Consider the following 19,270-nt stretch of genomic DNA (forward strand, 5'->3'; position numbering starts at 1 on the left):
TCCGTGTGTTCTGAACACACAGAGACTCAGTTATCTATTCGTTATTTCTCTATATAACTAATATAGATTTATACCATTCGACGGCTTCACGTTAGTTGCTCCGATTCAAACAAATTCTCTGGGAATTGGCGTAAGTAGATATTGTTAAAATTACAAATTACATTTAATTTAACCTTTACAATTGTCAATCATTATAGGTTTAAATTTTTTCCCACCGTTATGTATATTCCGCGAGAATTTAAGAAAAAAAAGGTAACAGCAGACAGTTTAGCACTCTTAGATTTTTACATCCTTCTATTCCTCTTAAAAGTCTACCAATTTAAACTTGATTTTTTTTTTGATCTGCAAGATCTGTGTTTATCGAAGCAGCTTTGGTGCATTGGGTACATTAAACCAAGCGAATGAGACTATTTGCATTCTGAATTATATAAAAAACGCTCATTTTTTTGTATGTCCAGAAATTTCTGACTTCAGCAAGTTACAGTGGATGAAAATCGTTGTCCGATCCTGTTCCAATATCTGACCTTTTTCCATAATTTAAAATCAAAAATAACTACTTGCCAATTTAATTCAAAAAGCTTCATTTTAAGTCTGTTAGTTTCATAATGGTTTGTAATTTTCATGAAAGCAAAATTATTGTAAAATTAATAATAGAAACAGACTAATCAAACCATTACCACAAACGGAAATGTTGCGATTTTTGTAGATTATTGGGATGAAAATTTATGGCTACCATCAATGGAAATAAACCCGGTTATGAAGACGAAAAATAACATTTTAAAATAATTGCTATATGTTTTATAGTTGATTTACATAAGCACTTTTGTTGGTTAATTGATATCAAAAAGGAGCGATAGTTTTGTCTGAAGGAAAAAAAATATCAATTTTGAAGTATGATTTAATCAAAACCACTCGGGTGATTTTACAATGTAAAACTTGGAGGTCATAAGGTTGTATGTACGCTCAAAATCTTGATGTTTCTTATTAAAAGATGTGAAACTCACTGTCCAAATTCCAAAAAAAGCAAACAGACAAATAAACAGGCGAGAAATTAACAATTCGCATCTATTTAAGTGTAGGTGTTAGCTAAATTCGTCTTTGTCAGTTTAATTAGAATGATAAATTGAAACAGCAAATCTCAAAAGTTGAAAAATCACCGTGGCGGCCGATTCTATATAGGTCATTTGATAAGAGAGAAACGAAAAAATTGTATGCTATTTTTTTTACAACTCATTGGTTTCAATACAGATTGATATGCAGTAGGCCTGTTGGTATTAAAAGATACAACAAAAAGAGTAAAATTTTGGTTTGAATGGAGAAAATTTGATTTTTTTCTTTTGGATTATATGAAGCCGCCTCGCTGACTATTCAATATGGAAAAATAACAACAATATTGTATATGAACTCTTAAAATGTATCTATTTTACGAAAAGTTTATCATCACGCCTAATTATTTTGAAGCAATTTTACTGACTATATAATTTTTTTCTTCAAAAAGCGAGTCCACTATATGGGTGAGAGATGATAACATAAGCAACTTTTTTTAATTCATAAGCTAAATATTATCTGCTATCAACTAACTTATAAATCAAAATTAATTTCATGCAGCAACTCTAAATGAAGAAAACTATCACATAACAGTCCGTTTTGTAAAGGTGTGTATCATTACCTCTTTTTTTGTAGTTTTTGAGTTTTTGCACGGCAATCAATGAGCACCCAAGCCAATACAGGTCGAGGGTATATATGGTTACTGTTTCTGTGTTTAGAAACTCAAACTTAATTCTTCAGTTTTTTTTTGAGGCAATTTGCAAGTTATACGCACTTTTTTTATACAAAACAATGTCTATACGAAATCAGACGTCAACGATTATCATCAAGTAAGAATTTGAAATCATGCTTTTAGTACATTTTGTTGTAATTATAAACGATCAAATAGCAAGTGATACCTTCGTCATTTATTGATTGTTCATCATAGTATGATCGTTAGCAAGATAGCTATGATGGCTTTTTACTTTTCCAGAATTGTAATATTAAATGCTGGACCACTGACCATCAACATCAATAAATAATGGAGCGAAATTTTAAAAATGTACATTAAAAAACAAAAGAAAACTAGAATTAGGAAAATTTGATAATTTTTGCCGTTCATCTGCTTTCTATCACTTTCTTCAAATTAACTATCACTTAGCGATATTGATTTCTATTCGGTTATTTTTTTAATTGCCATTTAAATGAGTAAAATGTTTTTTCTACAAGATTGACTTTTTGTTATCAAGCCTTAAAAATTTTGATTTAAAAGCATGATTTTGAAGAAGCTGTTAGCCATGTGTACTATAAGTAAATACAAGTTTTGGTTGCAATGATATCAAAATTTCGGATCTATCTTTTCATTGAATTTATAAAGGGTATTTATAGAAACTTATCATACTTATCATCGTAGATATGAGTTGATTTGCACAAAATGAGATAAAAAGCAATTAAAATTCGTACGCAGGTAAAAATTGGTTAAGATCACAAAAAAAACATATTTCGAATAACCTCATGGATAAAAATAATTGTTTTTTTTTGTGAGATGGAGTTAAGCTTTTGACATCTGAACTCAATGAAGAAGAAGGTTGACATTTCCGAGATGTGAACACTTTTAAAAGCGTTGGTTTTTGCATCAACTTTCAATAATGAAAAAAAATTGGAATTAAAATTGAAATAGCGTGGATTTTGTTATATTTCGGGATAAACAGTTTGTTCTGCAAACAACTGACCACTTAGTTATTTTTTCCTTTTGGTTTTTCCTGTCATTTCACCCAGCCGATGCGATAGAGTACACTGATGCTGATTTAAAAAAACAGTTATCAACTTGACAATTGCTTTTAGATTTTGTGGCATCTTTTGAGCCCTTTTTTAAAAATCCAAAAAAATCTACCAAATAATTTCGGTGGGGACTTTTTTGTTTGATTTTCAAGAGGAACTTGATCGTATAGCGTATCGTATAAACTACATGGCTTCTTCTTTTTCAACCTCGCAATAGGAGATAATTTGGTCCTTTTAGTTAATTCAATTCGTACTTGAGGCAAAACTTTTAACAACACTTGTGACTCATTGTTTTGTAATGAAGTCCGAGCTACATTTTCTTGAAGCTCCATTGCCCTTGTAGCTGCTTTTAAACTCTGAATCTGGCTTTGTGATGTTCCTTGCACCTTTGCTGTATTTAGCAAAGTCTTCAAATAGTTTTTCAGAGCATTTGGATTATGTCACAGAGATACGTTTTTAAGTTTTTCGGTAGGATCAATCAGTGTTTTGATTTGGCCCTGCACGTTTTCTTGCAGCTCGACAAATTTATCCATTGCTCCCAAAACGGCTTCCTCGAGGGTATTATGATTCTCATTCCAAGTTCTGATCAGCTCATCCGGCACTACCCATTCAGCTATTTCTTTGGGGACTAAGATGAACCGAGCGTTTTTGTGCCGTGACCAGTGACATTTTTGTGGACAGATAGTGCACGATCCATCATCTCTTATTTCGCAGCATTCATTTTTCTCCTCGTCGTTTCCATAAACACATACCTTATGACAAGTTAGATTACGTTGGTTACACAATGTTGGATGGTTTCCATCATTTACGTCTTGTTTTTTCACTTCTATCCTTTTTGTCTCAATTTTCTCTCCTGGGGAAGCGCCAATAGCACTTGCAATAGAGTTTAGTCTAGCTAACAGTGTCGCTGTATCATTTGCTGCCTGATAAACTTGATACTCAACTTGCTCACACGTTTCTTGCAGTGATAATCTTTTGTATGTAACTTCACCGCTTTTTTCAGTTGGAACTGGTTCTATCGAACAGAGCATTTTAACAAGTTCTATTCGACCCCTCATACAGAGCATTCACCAGTCCCTGATCTTAGGATTTTTGACATCTTCCACTGTGTTTACTCTGAATGCAGAGTTGTTCACTTCTACCAGTCGGGTATAATGTCCACAATGATGACGCCAATTTCGTTTTTGTAGTGTTTTTTGTTTGAACATTTTCCTATTTTTGTTGTCCGGAAGCCCAGAAAGAAAGTTTCATTATCTATCGCAGAAGGTTTCATCCCTTCAACTTGTTTCCAGCTCGACGTTAGGATCACCTCGTTGGAATTGTTAGTCCTATAAAAATCAAGAATCGAACCTGCAGCTGAAGGCAGCTTTTCAGTTCCTTCTGAAACAATACGAGAGACAAAAACAGATATCCCAGCCTCAGTATAAGTTGCCATTCTGATTTGGTAGCTCTTATTTGCTTTCAATGGGCTCTCAAAACATTTCGCTATATCAAGCAAGCATTTGTCGGCTTGTACCTATACCGAGTCGCAAAAGTCAATTTCCGAATACAGATTTTCAAATGAGTCGTTTTCAGGATCACGTGTTGGGCTCCCTTGTGTACGGTAGTTTTCAACCTCCATTATTTGGGTTTGGCGTTTTCTCCAACTTACACTCATTTTCTGTGCGTCGACTTCTGCTTGAACAAAGCATGGTGGCATAAGTGAATCCCCATTGATTGTAAAAAACCCATTGCTGCGACAAAAAATGATAGCCGCAAACTGAGTTTTTCTTTTTGTTCGAACAGTTTGGCTGCAATGCTTTTGATACAAAACCAAAACCAAAACCTTCACCTCGTTGTTGGTCAGATTTTGCATTTTCAACTTTTGAAGTTTACTCAGCGAACGTTTGAAAATTTCAGGGACCCTAATATTTTCAAACTATTTTTTTCTTCTTCGTCCGAATTGTTTGTGTTTTCTTCATTTTCGGAGTGATCGCGTAGATCATCAGCATTTTTAGTTTCTCCAAAAGACGATGTTTCTCGAGTTGCAACTGTTTGGAAGAGAGGTTGATAAAAACTTGGCACACTAGAACATTATTTGTAGGTGGCAGCTCTTAGTTGAAATTCATTAGTTCCAGATTTTCCACTTATTTTAACAAAGTCAGTAGCTATTTTGTTTCGTTGCATTTTTCCTCAATGAAAACGCGGGCGATGTGTATCTGGTTTTCTAACGTTACTATACAAGTATTGATTTTTTATTGACTGATGAGCAGTCAGTAGACAAATCGCCGAGCTGTGGAAGCAAATTTCTGACTGACGCACAAAAACTGTCTGTGGCGCACTCTTGTATCCTGTAAGACTCAGGATCTAAAAAACCTGCTTCAACATCTGTAAATTATCGGCAATTTAAACAAATAATATGAAAAAAATAAGGTAAACATTTTCTTTTTAACATGTTGTCAAAACGTTCTCAACAATCTCAAAAATCTGTAGAGGTTTTTTGATGGCAAACTGACCTTAATCGGACAAACCAGTAGTTTCAAGGCCTTTTGTCTAAGAAAATCTTATTTTAGCTTTTTCGCTTTCGCGCTATAATGACGTCATTAATTTAAGCGCGAACATCTTCAGCGCCCAAAGGAGCGAAAATGGGTGCGAGTCTTACAGCCGGTCGAGTTAGTTCCACGGAGCGGATGGTGACTACGGCGGATCGGGCTATATTGTCTTTTCCGTATTTAAGGGTTTTTATACGAGCCAAAGGGTAGTGTTCCTTTGGGCTGCCTTTGGGAATCCACTGTTTTTAAAATACGCCATTATCGAAGTGCCACTTACTACGTTTATTCAGCGCTGACCTCGAAGCCAACGACTCCAAATTGCGTTGGCGTAGCTTTGCGTCCGGATATATTGCTTTCGATTGTCGAAGTGCTCCTGGAAAGAGAGAGAAGGAAAGCTAGTACCATTTCGGTCTAACAAAAAGTGATTAGGAGTTAACACCTCAAAACCATCCGGATTTGCACCTACTGATGATATACGTCGAGCATTCATTGATTGCTCTACGAGACAGAAAGTTGTTTCAAGGACTTCGGAAGGGAGCTTTCTACTTCCTATTTTTGTGCTTTTACAATATTGCGAATAACCTTTTACAACACCGAACGAGCCGTTCCCAAGAACCACCGTCTTTGGGGTTAAATTTCCGTTTAATACCCTTTTTTGCCAACTCTGGAGACTCCTGTCCAATCCACGACTGAATACAATTCAAGAGCTCTTTTTCGGCTCCCACAAAAGTGGTGCCGTTATCAGACCAAACGACTGATGGAGTGCCGCGACGGGCAATGAGTCTTTCGATTCCCATTACACACGAACTCGTGTCCATGGATGAAACAATCTCAATATGTACAGCTCTTGTGGTCATACAAAAAAATTGGAAGTACCATCGTGTTTCAGAACTCCTCCTGATTGAGACCTAAAAAGGTCCAAAAAAATCAACACCACAATTTGTGAAGTGAGGCTGGCGGTAACCAAACCTTTCAACTGTGTCATCATGGGTGTGACAGTTTTGGCTTTGCGCTTACTACATATAAGGCAGTGGTCTTCATTGGACTTTATTGAAGAGCGAAGGATCAAGATTGCAAACTCTAAGTGAATTACAGCTCACAGATAGTCTAAGAACTGACGCTGATTGCAATAGTGAATATCACTTGCAAACAATTTTACCAGAGTAAGCATTTCATCAAGGATTAATTGGTGTTTTGTGTTATATATAGTTTCAACTAGGTGGAGAATTTGCCCTATTGAACGAATGAAGAATGCAGGACCCATAAGCGATGCATATTGTGCGATACGAGTAGACTTTTGGACAATTTGTCGCAAGAGAGGAGTAAATATTCTGCTTCAAAAGATTCCTTTTGGGAAATCAACAACAGTCGTTGTTTGGCGGTTTCTTATCCAACCTGATCGGTTATTCCCTTGACTTAAGTGCGGTAGTGCCGGTGTTTTGGACTCAGTCTGATCATGAAGGCAACCACTCGCTGGAGTTTACGAAACGAGCTGAATTCTTCCCATGCAAATAAAATGGGTTGTTTTTGTACAACGTTTGAAAAATTAGAGGCCTGCTCTAAACAACCTTTATTAAGGTCACAAGCGGGACCAGTCAGGCGGATTATTTAGTACTTCTCTGCTTGGCTTGAAAAGCCACTCGCGATTTTTCAGCAGACTTGGCCCGTGTACCCAGCTGCTTGTTTTTAAGGTCTCCGCTGAGATTCCTCTGGTTCCCGTATCAGCAGAGTTGTCCCCACTTAAGACGTGAAACCACTTGTCTACGGTCGTACTTTCCAGAATCTCACGAATCCGGTTTTTCGCGAGTGTGGGTTGCTTACTGCCTGAGTTTAACCACTGAAACACAGTGGTGCTGTCAGTCCACATGAACGTGTTTGACACAGGAATGGTTAGAGCTTTGAGGATATCTTCCTTCAAGCAGGTAGCGAGTAATGCGGCTTGCAGTTCAAGCTTCGGGATCGAAAGCGTTTTCCTGGTCGCGACTCTTGCTTTTCCAAAGACGAAATCAACTTGTGTTCAGCAAACAGCACAAAAAACTTCTTCTGAGCTGTCATCGAACATGTGCAACTCAACCCAATCAACTGGTGCGGAGAAGTAGCTGCTCATATTTCCTAGAGTTGGCAAACCAGAGTGCCAGGCAAGATATTTTTTTCTTGATATCAACAGGTAGCTCATCATCACATTGTTGGCCATGAATGCGCCAGATTTCTTTCAACAATAATCGCGCTCTTACGGTATAGGGCGCTACGAGACCTAGGGGATCGCAAACTGAAGATACGAAACTTAACACTGTTCGCGGTGTTATCGAACTTTAAGTTCACGGTTGACACCACGGCTTACGACCAAATTGTCGTCGATATGGTCCCAATTCAGACCAAAAAAAATGGGAGAAATTATACACACAAGTTACAATTTTTGTACTTTCCTGTTGCGGCGCGCTTTTGGGAGGGTTCAACTCCTTGTTAACTTTAGTTACGTTACTTATGAACTTATTTAATATAAAACCAACTAGAGCTAACAGAGTAATCGACTCTTGACTCAATTTAAATGAAACATCAGGGTCCTCAAAGGAGTCTAGATAGTCGTACATATAAGGTAGTCTGGAACTGCGCACGCTGCGTCAGGGAACATTGACTGATTATCCATTGCAGTCCGTTGCAAAGCATAATTTGCACACGCCGGCAAATCTCTCGCTCCAAAGATGTGTCTAGTGTACTGGTGTACAAGCACATCGGGAGTTTCGCTTTGAGTTTTTGCATTTTTGGGTTTGTCCACAAGTTGAACATTTTTTACACAATTTCAGCATTAGGGTTGTCTTTCATTAGCTTAGGGGAAGTGAATTCCATGCTAGCTCTGCATGAAAAATTGGACTTGCCCTCGAGCAAAATTGACCTTGAGCGAAAATTTGGACAACTTCGCATGTATTTACAGCTTAATAGATTCTACGGTTTGTAAGAAAAGCTTCGACAATTTAACAAGGCTAGGACAAAAGTTTTAAATTTTTTTGAAAAATTCGACGGAATAAGAAAAAGATATAGTCCTTAAAAAACTCAATTGATAGAAAAAAAATTTAGAAAAAATTCATTTGATAACAAATTGGTCTAATCTCAAAACACCTAAATTTTTGCAAAAAGTAAGCTAAAACTAAGCCTATGTTAACGCCCATTTGGAATCAATTGCTTAGTGACTCAGTACAGTTTGGAAGTACTTCTATACTCTATTCATTCACCTTAATTATAAACGTTATTGTTAACTGGAGAACTTACCTTTTTCGAGCAACAATATTCTTGAGGTTAAAATAGTCTTAAGTTCCAATTCTTATAAATCACTTTTTTTGTTTGGTAGAAATAATTGACTTGAGGTAAGGTCAAGAACAGTTTGCAAAACTAGATATTAAATCCGCTTTTGTTTTTTTTTTGTATCAGAGCTGCTTTTGTTTGAGAAACTTTTTTAAAGAAAAAATTCATTCGATGGCAAAACACTATATCTAGCATATACATTTGATAATTTTCTTCGAAATCCCGATTTAAAGTAGTTACAAAACAAGTAATTGCAATTCTATTGAAGTAAAAAAAGTTGAACTTGTCAACCTTTTAAGCTGAAATATCAAAAAAAATGAAAAAAAAACTGAGCATTTTTTGTATTAATTCTATAAAAGTTTTGCAAAAATTGACTGATCTCGGTTTGATCTACGGAAAATTTCACTTTCCTTAAGTTTATAAAAATTAGTGGAATATCTCAGGTTGTGAGAAACCACTGTTTTCCAACTGATAACGTTGTTGAGCTGAGGGTTAAACAATGACGCAGTTTAAAAAACAATGTCTAAAAAAACAATGTCGAACAGCGGATAGCCGTTTAAAAAAAACTTCAAAAAATATTTTAAGAGCCGTTTAGCTTACAAATTGAAATAAATTATGCAAATTTTCGTTATATTACGCAATCTGGAAACACATGGAGGTAGTTTTGATGAAATTTGTGCTAGAAGGTTCTTTTTTTGTGTTCCGGCTTAAGTAAGAAAAACTAATTTAAGGGCCCTGATGAGATCCCTAGGATTCTACCGAATATTTCCAAGCCCAAAGTTTTAAAATACTGGTGATTTTTACGGGGAATTTTTGGCACTCAAAACATTTCTCTGTCCTTCTCTAATCAAACAGCCAACCGACGCCTTACAAACAATTTTTCTACGTTTTGTATCCGTTCATTGTCTAAAAACGAGTTACACACAGCATAAGTGAAGTTTTTTCTGGTGAATTTATTTTAACTGTAGAGATAACAGGACAAGTTTGCAAAGATTTTGTTCATTTTTTCGCTTCAAAACTGAACGTTGCAACTTCTATGTCCCATGATTGTAGGTTGGTTTAATTTTAAATTAGATGTCAACAAATTTAATTTGACGAACTTTTTTGACAGAAACAGACATTCGTTTTATCAGATTGTTATTGATGCGAGACACAGTAATCTTTAAAATGTCATCTCACCTGGCAATCTAAAGATTTTAGTATTTTTGCGGTATTAGATTCAGGGCGTTCTTATACAGGGTGCTCAAATTTTTTTGTTTGGACATTAAAAAACTAAACCTGCCTTTCAGAGTTTTCAAATAGCCAAGTAAATATCTAACCTTGCAGAAGAGACCGTAAGTCACTGCATAAGATGGTTAAAAAACCACTGGAATTGCTGAACGATGAAAGCAATTATATATAACACGGTTTTCATTAATGCTTGCTACCTCGTTTTCAAAATCTTTGTTTAATAAAGTGCGCTGTAACGAAAACATGTCGTGTTTTTGGACTTGCCGCTTGACCAAAACTCATATTTTTGAAAAAACGTTTAGTTTTTGTGCAGCCTGTGCTCGTAAATTTCAGCACTATTGTTTTCTATGAATGAAAAAATAAACTTTTTTTGGTTTGTGTTCTACACTAATCAGTTTGTTCATGTCTAAGTATGATTACCATAAAAAGTAAAAATACAATGGAGGTTGTGAAGAAAAAACATTGAACCAACCGGCTAAAATGGATTAAGATGACGGTCGGTAGGATAGTGTAAAAATTTTGCTCGGAGTTCTTCAACGTGTTTTTGAAAAATCTGCGCGTCACATTCTGCTTAAATGAGAAAGCAAGCTTTGGCTTTGTAACCGTAGTTTTCGAAATTGAAAAAAACTATAAAATTATTTGAAAAAGCTGATAATAGAGTCAATTTATCTCACCATGTTTTGGTCAATATTTTACTTTTTCGAATTATTTTTGGAGTCGCAAAAGATATGAAGCCACTCATTGTAAGCAACAATTATTGTTGTTTTTTGTCTTTCTAGATCATTCCGAGGCTAAATTTGTATTTTGTGAATTTTAAGCGGCTTCCGCTATCAAGAAGCTCTCTTTGTTCTTCTTTTTTTTGCTTTCGTTTCCTCTTATCCTTTCGACAAGTTTTTAAAATACCGAGTTGATCAAAAATACTAGTCAAACAATTCTTATAAATGGCAATATAATTCACACATTTAAAAAATAGCTTGAAAACGTTATGATTAGCATTCTCCCATATAAGCGAATTGTATGACTAGCACTTTTCTATAATGAAAGTTTAAAATCAAAACTGCAAGTCAATGATGAAATAAGTAAATAATATATGAGTTTTGCGTTAGGTTTTTGCGTTTGTCCGCAAATTGAACATTATTTACACAATTTCAGCATTAGGGTTGTCTTTCAATATCTTAGGAGATTTGAATTTCAGGCTAGCTTTATATAAAAAGTATACCTGTATATACAGGGCGGATTATGGGAGGGAGCGTTGATGTGACGCCTTTCCCTCAGGAATTCGACCTCTGCCGACCCATTTGTACTATTTTGAGATGACCATATTTGGCGACGGAGCCAAAAATTTTTCAAAAAAAAAACTAATTTTGAGGGCGGAGCGCGCGCTAAAAAAAGAGCAATTTTTTGGCCAAAGAACCTATTTGGGTCGAAAATTTCTTGATCAAAATTTATGGTTAACGCAATTTTTTAATGAAAATTTTTATACGTTTACATGTAAGCACTTATTAAAATTAGGCAGTGTTTGTAAAAAAAAAGGGTAAATGTCAGGTGTTCTGTTTTTTTTTGGCTATTTTTTTTGATCCGGAGAAATTAACAAAAACGGCTTGCTAATATATATCACCAATTCTTTTCTTGTGTAATACGTTGAATAAACACTTGATGGACGAACACTGTAGTTTGAATGTCAAAATGTAAATGGGCAATCTGGGTAAACAATAATAAAAAAACGAGAATAAAGAAGATATGGACAATTTATTGCAAATGCTAAAATTTCGTCCCAAATATTGTTTGCTAATTCGATAAAATGATTACTAACCCCGCTGGGGTTATCCATGAGCAAAAATTTGGACAATTTTGCATGCATTTACAGCTAAATACATTCTACGGTTAGTAGGAAAAGCTTTACAACGCTAAAAAGCTTTACAACGCTATGGCAATTCAATAACGCTATGCCAAAAAGTTGAGAAATTTTTGAAAAAATTGAAGGGATGAAAAAATGAGATAATCTTTATAAAACTCTATTGAAAGAAAAACAATTCAGAAAAAAAATTCAATTGATAACAAATTGATCTAATCTCAAAACAACCAGATTTATGCAAAAACTAAACTAGATACTAAGCCTATGTTAATGCAGATTTAGAATCAATTGCTCAGTGACCCAGTACAGTTTGGAAGTAGTTCTTTACTTTATTCGATCACCATAATTGTACGCGCCATTGTACAGTGGAAAACTTACCTGTTTCAAGCAACAATTTTTTTTGTGGTTGAAATTGGTTAAAGTTCCAACATTTTATTTAAACTTTTTTGTTTGATACAAAATTATTGACTTGAGGTAAAGTCATTAACATCATTCAGATACTGGAGATTAATTCAGATTTTGTATTTCTTTTTGTATTAGCACCGCTTTTGAATGGCAACCTTTAGAAAATTCAAGTTTCATGTAAAGTAATTTGGAGTCGCAATGATATGAGTCTACTCATTGTAAGCAACAATAATTGTTGATTTTTGTCTTTTGAGACCATTGTGAGGCTAAACTTTGTATTTTGTGAATTTCAAGCAGTTTCCGCATCCAGGACGCTCTCTTAGCTCATACATTGTTCCTTTGTTTTTTCTCATCGTTTCGACAACAGTTTAAAATCCCAAGTTAAAATCTCGAATTTTCAAAACACCATAAATGGCTCATACATTTCACACAAAAAATTGCAGTCAAACTGTGTGCTTAAAACAGTGTCCGAGAATTTTATAAATAGCACTATTCTATAATGAAAATGTATAGTCAAAAATGCAAGTTAATGTTCAAATAAATTTAAAATATTCGAATTTCGGTTTAAGTTTTTGAGTTTGTCCACGACCACAAATATTCCAAACTTTTCCCAAATGTAAACAACTCATAACTGATTTGGCAGTATATTACAGATAATCTGCATTAGAAAAACTGCCATCTAAGATGACCTAATGCAGGCTACATTAAAATATGTCTAAAAAATCAAATTTTTGTACATGGTTAGAAGACTTCTACTTTGAAAACTTCCTTGGTTGGAAATCGCAGTCTTAATTTTTTCGGAATTGTTACAGATTTTGTCATAATTGTTGACTTTTACGCAAAAACCTGGCTATTACACATAGCACGCTCGGTTATTTTCGGTAATTTTGTAGGGAAAGCTGTGTCTAAAGTACGTTATAAAGAAAAGCTAGAATTCCCATTAATGAGCATGTGTTTCCTCGTCATACAATTCCCATGTTTATTCATATAGTGCACAGTTTAACATCATAAAAATAGGTTCAGTAGATAGTTGGCCCATAAAAAAAAAACTGCAAACTTTTCATCGAAACAGTTAAATATACTGTGCAGATTCGAAAAATATATGTATTTTTGACAACTGAACTTCAAATTGGCTCATTCGCTATGGCTTTCATTGGTTTAGTTGAAGACTGTTTCTGTGATTCCCATCAATTTTCTGACTGTTTTGTGATTCGTTATAATGCTTTTTTATTGATTCAACATGTTTTCAATTTTGATCTAAATACTCCAGCTGTGTGTGTTATTTTTTCATTAAAATGGATTCAGAAAAAGAAGTTCAAGACGATGCTGATATGATGCTGCTTTCTCTTCTCACCTGTATCAAAATAGCACTCAAACTATTCTGAAAAAATTTGGAAGTATTTAATTTTTTTTCAAACATGTGAAGGAAGGTTTGTAAAGGTTCGGTTGCAGAAGCTTGCCCTCTTTTCGGGTTGTTTTTACCTGCAGACAAATCAAAAATTCAAACTATTGGTGAAACAGCACCCCCGCTTCTGAGAGTTCTTTTGTTCACGGTGCAGTTAAAAAAGGCACTATAGATCAAAGACAGATAGTCCTGTATTACAACACGGTATACTTTTTGTATTATGTGCAATAAGATAAAAAATAGAATTTTGTACCATGAAAAAGAAAATGTTACAAAATTGAGTTTTCAGTGTACAAATCTCAAGTTGTCCACAATTGTTCTTAGCGAGCCTTGTCTAATAGATTGTTCTAGCACAGTAAAACAATGGTAAACGTTTTTGTGGCTTTCTTATCAAACGAATAATGATAGCAATGACCAGGGTTATGCTAAGCTTTGTTCGATTTAGAGTTCCAACAGATTCTAAAACTATGCAAAAAATGCTAAAATTCTGCTGAATCCTGCCCGAAAAATGATATTTATAATCAATTATATTCTTGATAAAATCATCTCTATAAAATATTCCTTGCTAATCAATCATGATTGATAACTAACACTAACAGTTATTGGTAGTGCTGAATTTATTCGTAGTTTCAGCACCAGAGTAATTTGAATATAACTTAGATTACAGTTGTTCTCCCTTTGGACTAGCTTCATAGGCTAACTCGCAAATACCAGTATACACTAGATCTAATGAGACTAGGAGATCTAGAAGAAATATTAAGATCGGTATTATACTGAGGAGTTGATCGAATCTATCCGGCCGAAAATTAGATAGCGTGACGAACAGACGGTGCACCTTATCTGAAATTTTTGAAAAACTACGTGCGATTCGAAGCAGTTAGATTCATTATCTGTCATTTTTTATCATTTTAATTTCTGAGACAATCGCGGAGCTGCTTTTGGAGAATTCTGATGCAAAATTGAAAACCCTCAATCAAAGAAAAACTACTAAAAAAATTATACGTACAAATACAAAAAAAAACTAAAAGATTTTTAATTCAAATTTTGAATTATTTGTGTAAGTTTTGACTCGAATATTTCAAAATTAGTATATTTACACAAAAACTGGTCGCAGATCATCAGTTTTTGTTCATCTATTTTGAAAGTTTGATTTTGAGGGCAGCTTTTTACTGAATAGAATTACTTCAGTCAGTCGATGTAAAGCAAAAAATATTTTTCATAACCATTTTTGACATAAAAACAAGTTAGTGACCCCCACCCCTCAGTTCTGGTTGCCACATTTCTTCAAAAGTTCCATTCTTTGGTATAATTTTATGGCATCTAAATTGCGCTGAAATACCTCAAAATTTTTCTAAAGGCGCCTGTGGCGCCAGTATGACTGTTTTTGATGGGGTAAAGGGCGCCTAAAAAAACGCAATTTTTCGGTCATAAATTTCCAAAATGTGGTTAAAACAACTTTTTGGCCTGTTTTTTGAAAGTTTTGCCTGAGGTTAACCTGAAAAAAATTGGTCAACTCAGCAAAACGCCGCCAAAAACTCTAAAACTCTGCTTACGCCACCGGAAGAAATATAAAAAAATTGAAAAATTTTAAAGAAAAACTCATATTTGATGATTCACTACAAAATTGAAATATCTCTGTGTGGAAAGTTTTTGAAACCACTTGGTAAAGTATCAGATAATATGGATAGTGTGCTGTTTTTATAGTACACATAAAACCTATAACTTTCTCAAACGAAAGAATTATATTTTACCACTGACTACCAAATCAACTTATTTTATTAATTTTTCTATTCAATGATTCATCTTAAATATAAAATTTTATCGTTCCTGTAGCTCATATTCAGTTACAGGTTGCTAAGTGGTGATTTGGTAAAGTTGTTAAGTGGATTTACAGTTAAGGCAAGGAGAGAAAAGAGCCTCTGCATGCTTAAATTGATATAAGAACTCCGACAGTTACTATCATATGCTGTTACTTTAAACTTGAAACCCAAAATTTTGGGTCAAAAGTACAACATTTTTTTGACCTTGTTACACCGCACAATTTTTTACTTATCAAAGAACACTACTTTATGCGATACAAGTGTTCAAAAATTATCGAAAAATCAATGTCTCATTCATCAATAGGAAATACATGTTTCTTTATCCTTGAGGTAATTAGAGCTTTCTCATGGAGATTTTTCAATTGAAGATAAGTTTCGATAAAGTATCAAACGGTTCAATATTAATTCTGGTATATTCTGATTGATTGATAAAAAATTTGTTGTAAAATTGGAGCCTCACTTGCTCGATTGCTTTTTGGTTGATTTCGAAAAATTTAACCTTCAGAGTTGGTGAATATTATTGTGTAATGGTTCATCTAGTGCCAACAACTCGATTTAATTTGATTTTGATTTTTTCTATGTTTGAACACACTAGCGCTCTTTAGTCCAGTTGCTTTAGCCATAATTCTTCAATATGTGATAGAGTCGAGCAGTTACATGGGCTACTACCAGCTCTACCAAACAGGTTTTTTGCGGGTTTTTTGTCGCAGAGTACTGTCAATAGAGTCATGGCTAAAGCAACTGGACTAAAGCGCGCAAGATTGTGTGTTCAAACCCACCGCTTCCTCTAGTATTAGTTAATGATTTATAGCGTTTGAAAAGGTTCAAGGAGTATTTTGTACTTTCTCCGCATAGAGATTCTGACTGACGCTTTCTTATTAAAGTTTTCGTAGTGGATTTTCTCCGCATAAAGTGTTGTTGTTGTTTAATTACTTATGAACAATTTGAACATAAAATGTTTGCTTTTTTGACGTTACAATAAACTTTTTGCGTTTTTCAAAATGAAGAATTTTTTTGTGGATTTATTAACCATTATGGCATAGTTACTTTTCATTGTAACATTAAAAAAAGAAAAAAAACGGATCAATGGCAACCCAACCCAGTTTTTTGTAGTTGAATTGCATAAAATCTAAAACGGTAACTGTTTAGCGACATAAACACTTATGCATAGGGCTTAAAGATGAGGATGAGAATAGAAGAAAAAAAAGCCAATCGGATAGAGAAATTGACCTGCAAGAAAAGATTGTCCTTGATTTTTTTAAAAAAACTAATCAGTGGCTGAAAAATAGATTTAAAATGCATAATCAGAAACTCGAAAGGTAAAAAAAATTGTGCTTATTGAATCAATCTAACATTCTTATTTTACCAACCAAAACAAAAGGTTGGAAAAAAAAGGAAAAAACCGAGAAATTATGAAAAAAGTTGAGTTTAATTACTAAAAGAAAATTTTTCAACAAAAAGTTCAACAATTTTTAAATTAAACTATGATTATTGCCCTGAAAAAAACCGAAGTGATCTCAAAAAAAATAGAAACTTTTCATCAGAAACTTTATTTAATAGTATTCTTTGGTCCATTCCAACTGCGTACTATTAAAATTCGGTAAAGCTTAATCTAGAATTCAGCTAAATTTCGTTAAAGCTCAAAAATTTAGAAATTTTAAATCAAAATTTTTTCTTAATATTGTTCCTTGGCCCATCCCACCTACGTACTATAAAATTTCGGTAAACCTTTATCTTTTTTCAAAAATTTTATTGTAAATAAAATTGATGCGGGGAGAAAAGAGAGCTCGGTTTGCAAGTTTTCTTATATGGGTCTTTAGAAACAAGAAACGATAAATTTACTAAATCATTGAACGATATTTTCGAGAAAAAACCATTATAAGCTATAACTATGCGGTTACTTTTAACTTAATACTCTATAAAAAATTTAATGATGTTATAATACATAATTCACAAGTTGATCAGAGAACACTACTTTGTACTACTAACTCATTGAACGATCTTTTCGAGAAAAAAACATTATAAGCTATAACTATGCGGTTACTTTTAACTTAATACTCTATAAAAAATTTAATGATGTTATAATACATAATTCTCTAGTTGATCAGAGAACACTACTTTGTACGACGCAAACGTTGAAAAGTTATTAAGAACTCAGTGTCTCATTCATCAATTAGAAATTACTTGTTTCTATTTCCTTGCGCAAGGTCAAGTTTTTTCATAGACATTTGTTTTGAGGATAAGTTTCTAAGACGTTTTAACCTGTTCATTTTTAATTCTGCTAGATTTTGATTGTTTGATAACAAAATTGTTGAAAAAGCGAAGCACCGAATGCTCGATTGTTATTTGTTGATTTGATAAAATTTAAATTTCAGAGTTGATTATATAATTGGTTAAATGTTAATCCAGCACTAACAATTAGAGTTATTTTGTTTTTAGTTTGTTCCTACATTAAAAAATGCTCTCTACCTTGAGCAACCATTGCATCAGTTACGTTAAATTTCAGTACGTGCCATAAAAAAATTTCTAGCATGTTCAAATTTTTAGAAAATTTCCGTCATTAAAAACTTTTCTGATGCGTAATCCTTTTACCTCACTTTTGGCTTCCCACAAGTTTTTTTGATTAGACTAAAACTGTTATTAAAAAATTTTACAATTTTTTTGTATCTTCTATTATTGAAAACTTTTTGGAACCATCTTCCATTTTAGTTCTGCTTCACGTATAAACTCAGTTTTTACTGGCAAGCATGAGTAGAATATCTTGTAATGAGCACTGAGTCACTGTTTTAAAGTATTGTGATAAGTTTCAGTACAATTTTTTCAGATGGCTTCGCAGTATTATGTTTGAATGAAACTTCTAGTTGATCCTCCAGTTTTAAGTTATCTCTACCGCTTATCGAGAAGTTAAACTCATATACTGCACCCATGAACTCTTCTTTATTTTTTTTTAGATTATTCAGACAATTTTCCAATTCAAATGACATAATTTTTTGAAAAGGATCAAGGCCAATTATTGATATTTTTCCCTAGTATATTTTTCGTTCTGACAAGAAATGGATTGCAATCGATTGTTTCCAGATGATGTAGCAGAGACCTAAAAGGAATCGATTTGAATAGACCTAAAATCGATTTAGTTCTCTACAAAAGTGCTGCTTAAGTATCATTATCAATCGTTTTAAATCCTTTCTTGTCAAATTTTTTCTGTATAACTTTTCTTGTAATTTTCTTATAGATATCAGTAACAATAAAATTGATTCAAATCGATTTAAAAGGATTTTTAACATTTTTAGTATACTAAGTATATGAAGATTATATTCTAATTAAATTCAGATTTTTTAGATTATCAAACAGTCGAGAAAAATGTGGAAATCAAATTTTAACAAATGCTTTTCAATTCTTTTTTAGTTTCGGTTTTTGGTCTGAAAATAAACTATGAGGATAACTAATAACTGAATTGTCTCCACTAATTGAATTTGCTTGTTTGACAATAGAAACTTTTTTCTTATTTGCCTAATCAAATTGTGCCTAGAATATTGATAAAAAAAATATAATCTGAAATTATTTTGCATATTTTTACTTCTTATTACTGTGGGAGCTCTTAGTTTAGCACAACTTGAAAGGGAATCCCTAAGCGCTCCAGATTATGACTCTCTCTTTTGTGACTCTTGCTCTCTGTATGCCTGATGGAGATTTTCTTCTACAAACTTGCTTATAACTCGAAAAAAATAATTAAGCTGTATCAATTTTTTGAAACTTTGATGATTTTCACCACGTTGCGAAAATCCATTTAAATCTGTTCTAAATCCATTTTTTGTGCAATAATATTGTTGTAGAAAACGTATGTTTTGTTACAGAAAACATATGCCTATGACATGGTCATGGTTTATAGGAGTATGTTAAAGGCACATTTAACCAA

At 33.6% G+C, this 19,270-nt stretch overlaps 3 protein-coding genes across 3 annotated transcripts in view; 1 reads left to right on the forward strand and 2 right to left on the reverse strand.

The window, feature by feature from the left end:
• LOC134855606 (snRNA-activating protein complex subunit 3-like) overlaps positions 1-19,270 on the reverse strand; it is a 495,355-nt gene that overhangs the window by 139,700 nt on the left and 336,385 nt on the right. The window lies entirely within an intron of this gene.
• LOC134855458 (uncharacterized) overlaps positions 1-19,270 on the reverse strand; it is a 163,905-nt gene that overhangs the window by 53,505 nt on the left and 91,130 nt on the right. The window lies entirely within an intron of this gene.
• LOC134855370 (uncharacterized) overlaps positions 16-19,270 on the forward strand; it is a 39,564-nt gene continuing 20,309 nt past the window's right edge. The window contains exon 1 of the mRNA XM_063871874.1: positions 16-130. The gene's annotated coding sequence lies outside the window, so the exon portion shown is untranslated. The remainder of the gene's footprint in view (positions 131-19,270) is intronic.

This window comes from Symsagittifera roscoffensis, chromosome 10 (assembly GCF_963678635.1).
Source record: "Symsagittifera roscoffensis chromosome 10, txSymRosc1.1, whole genome shotgun sequence".
Classification (NCBI taxonomy): Eukaryota; Metazoa; Xenacoelomorpha; order Acoela; family Convolutidae; genus Symsagittifera; species Symsagittifera roscoffensis.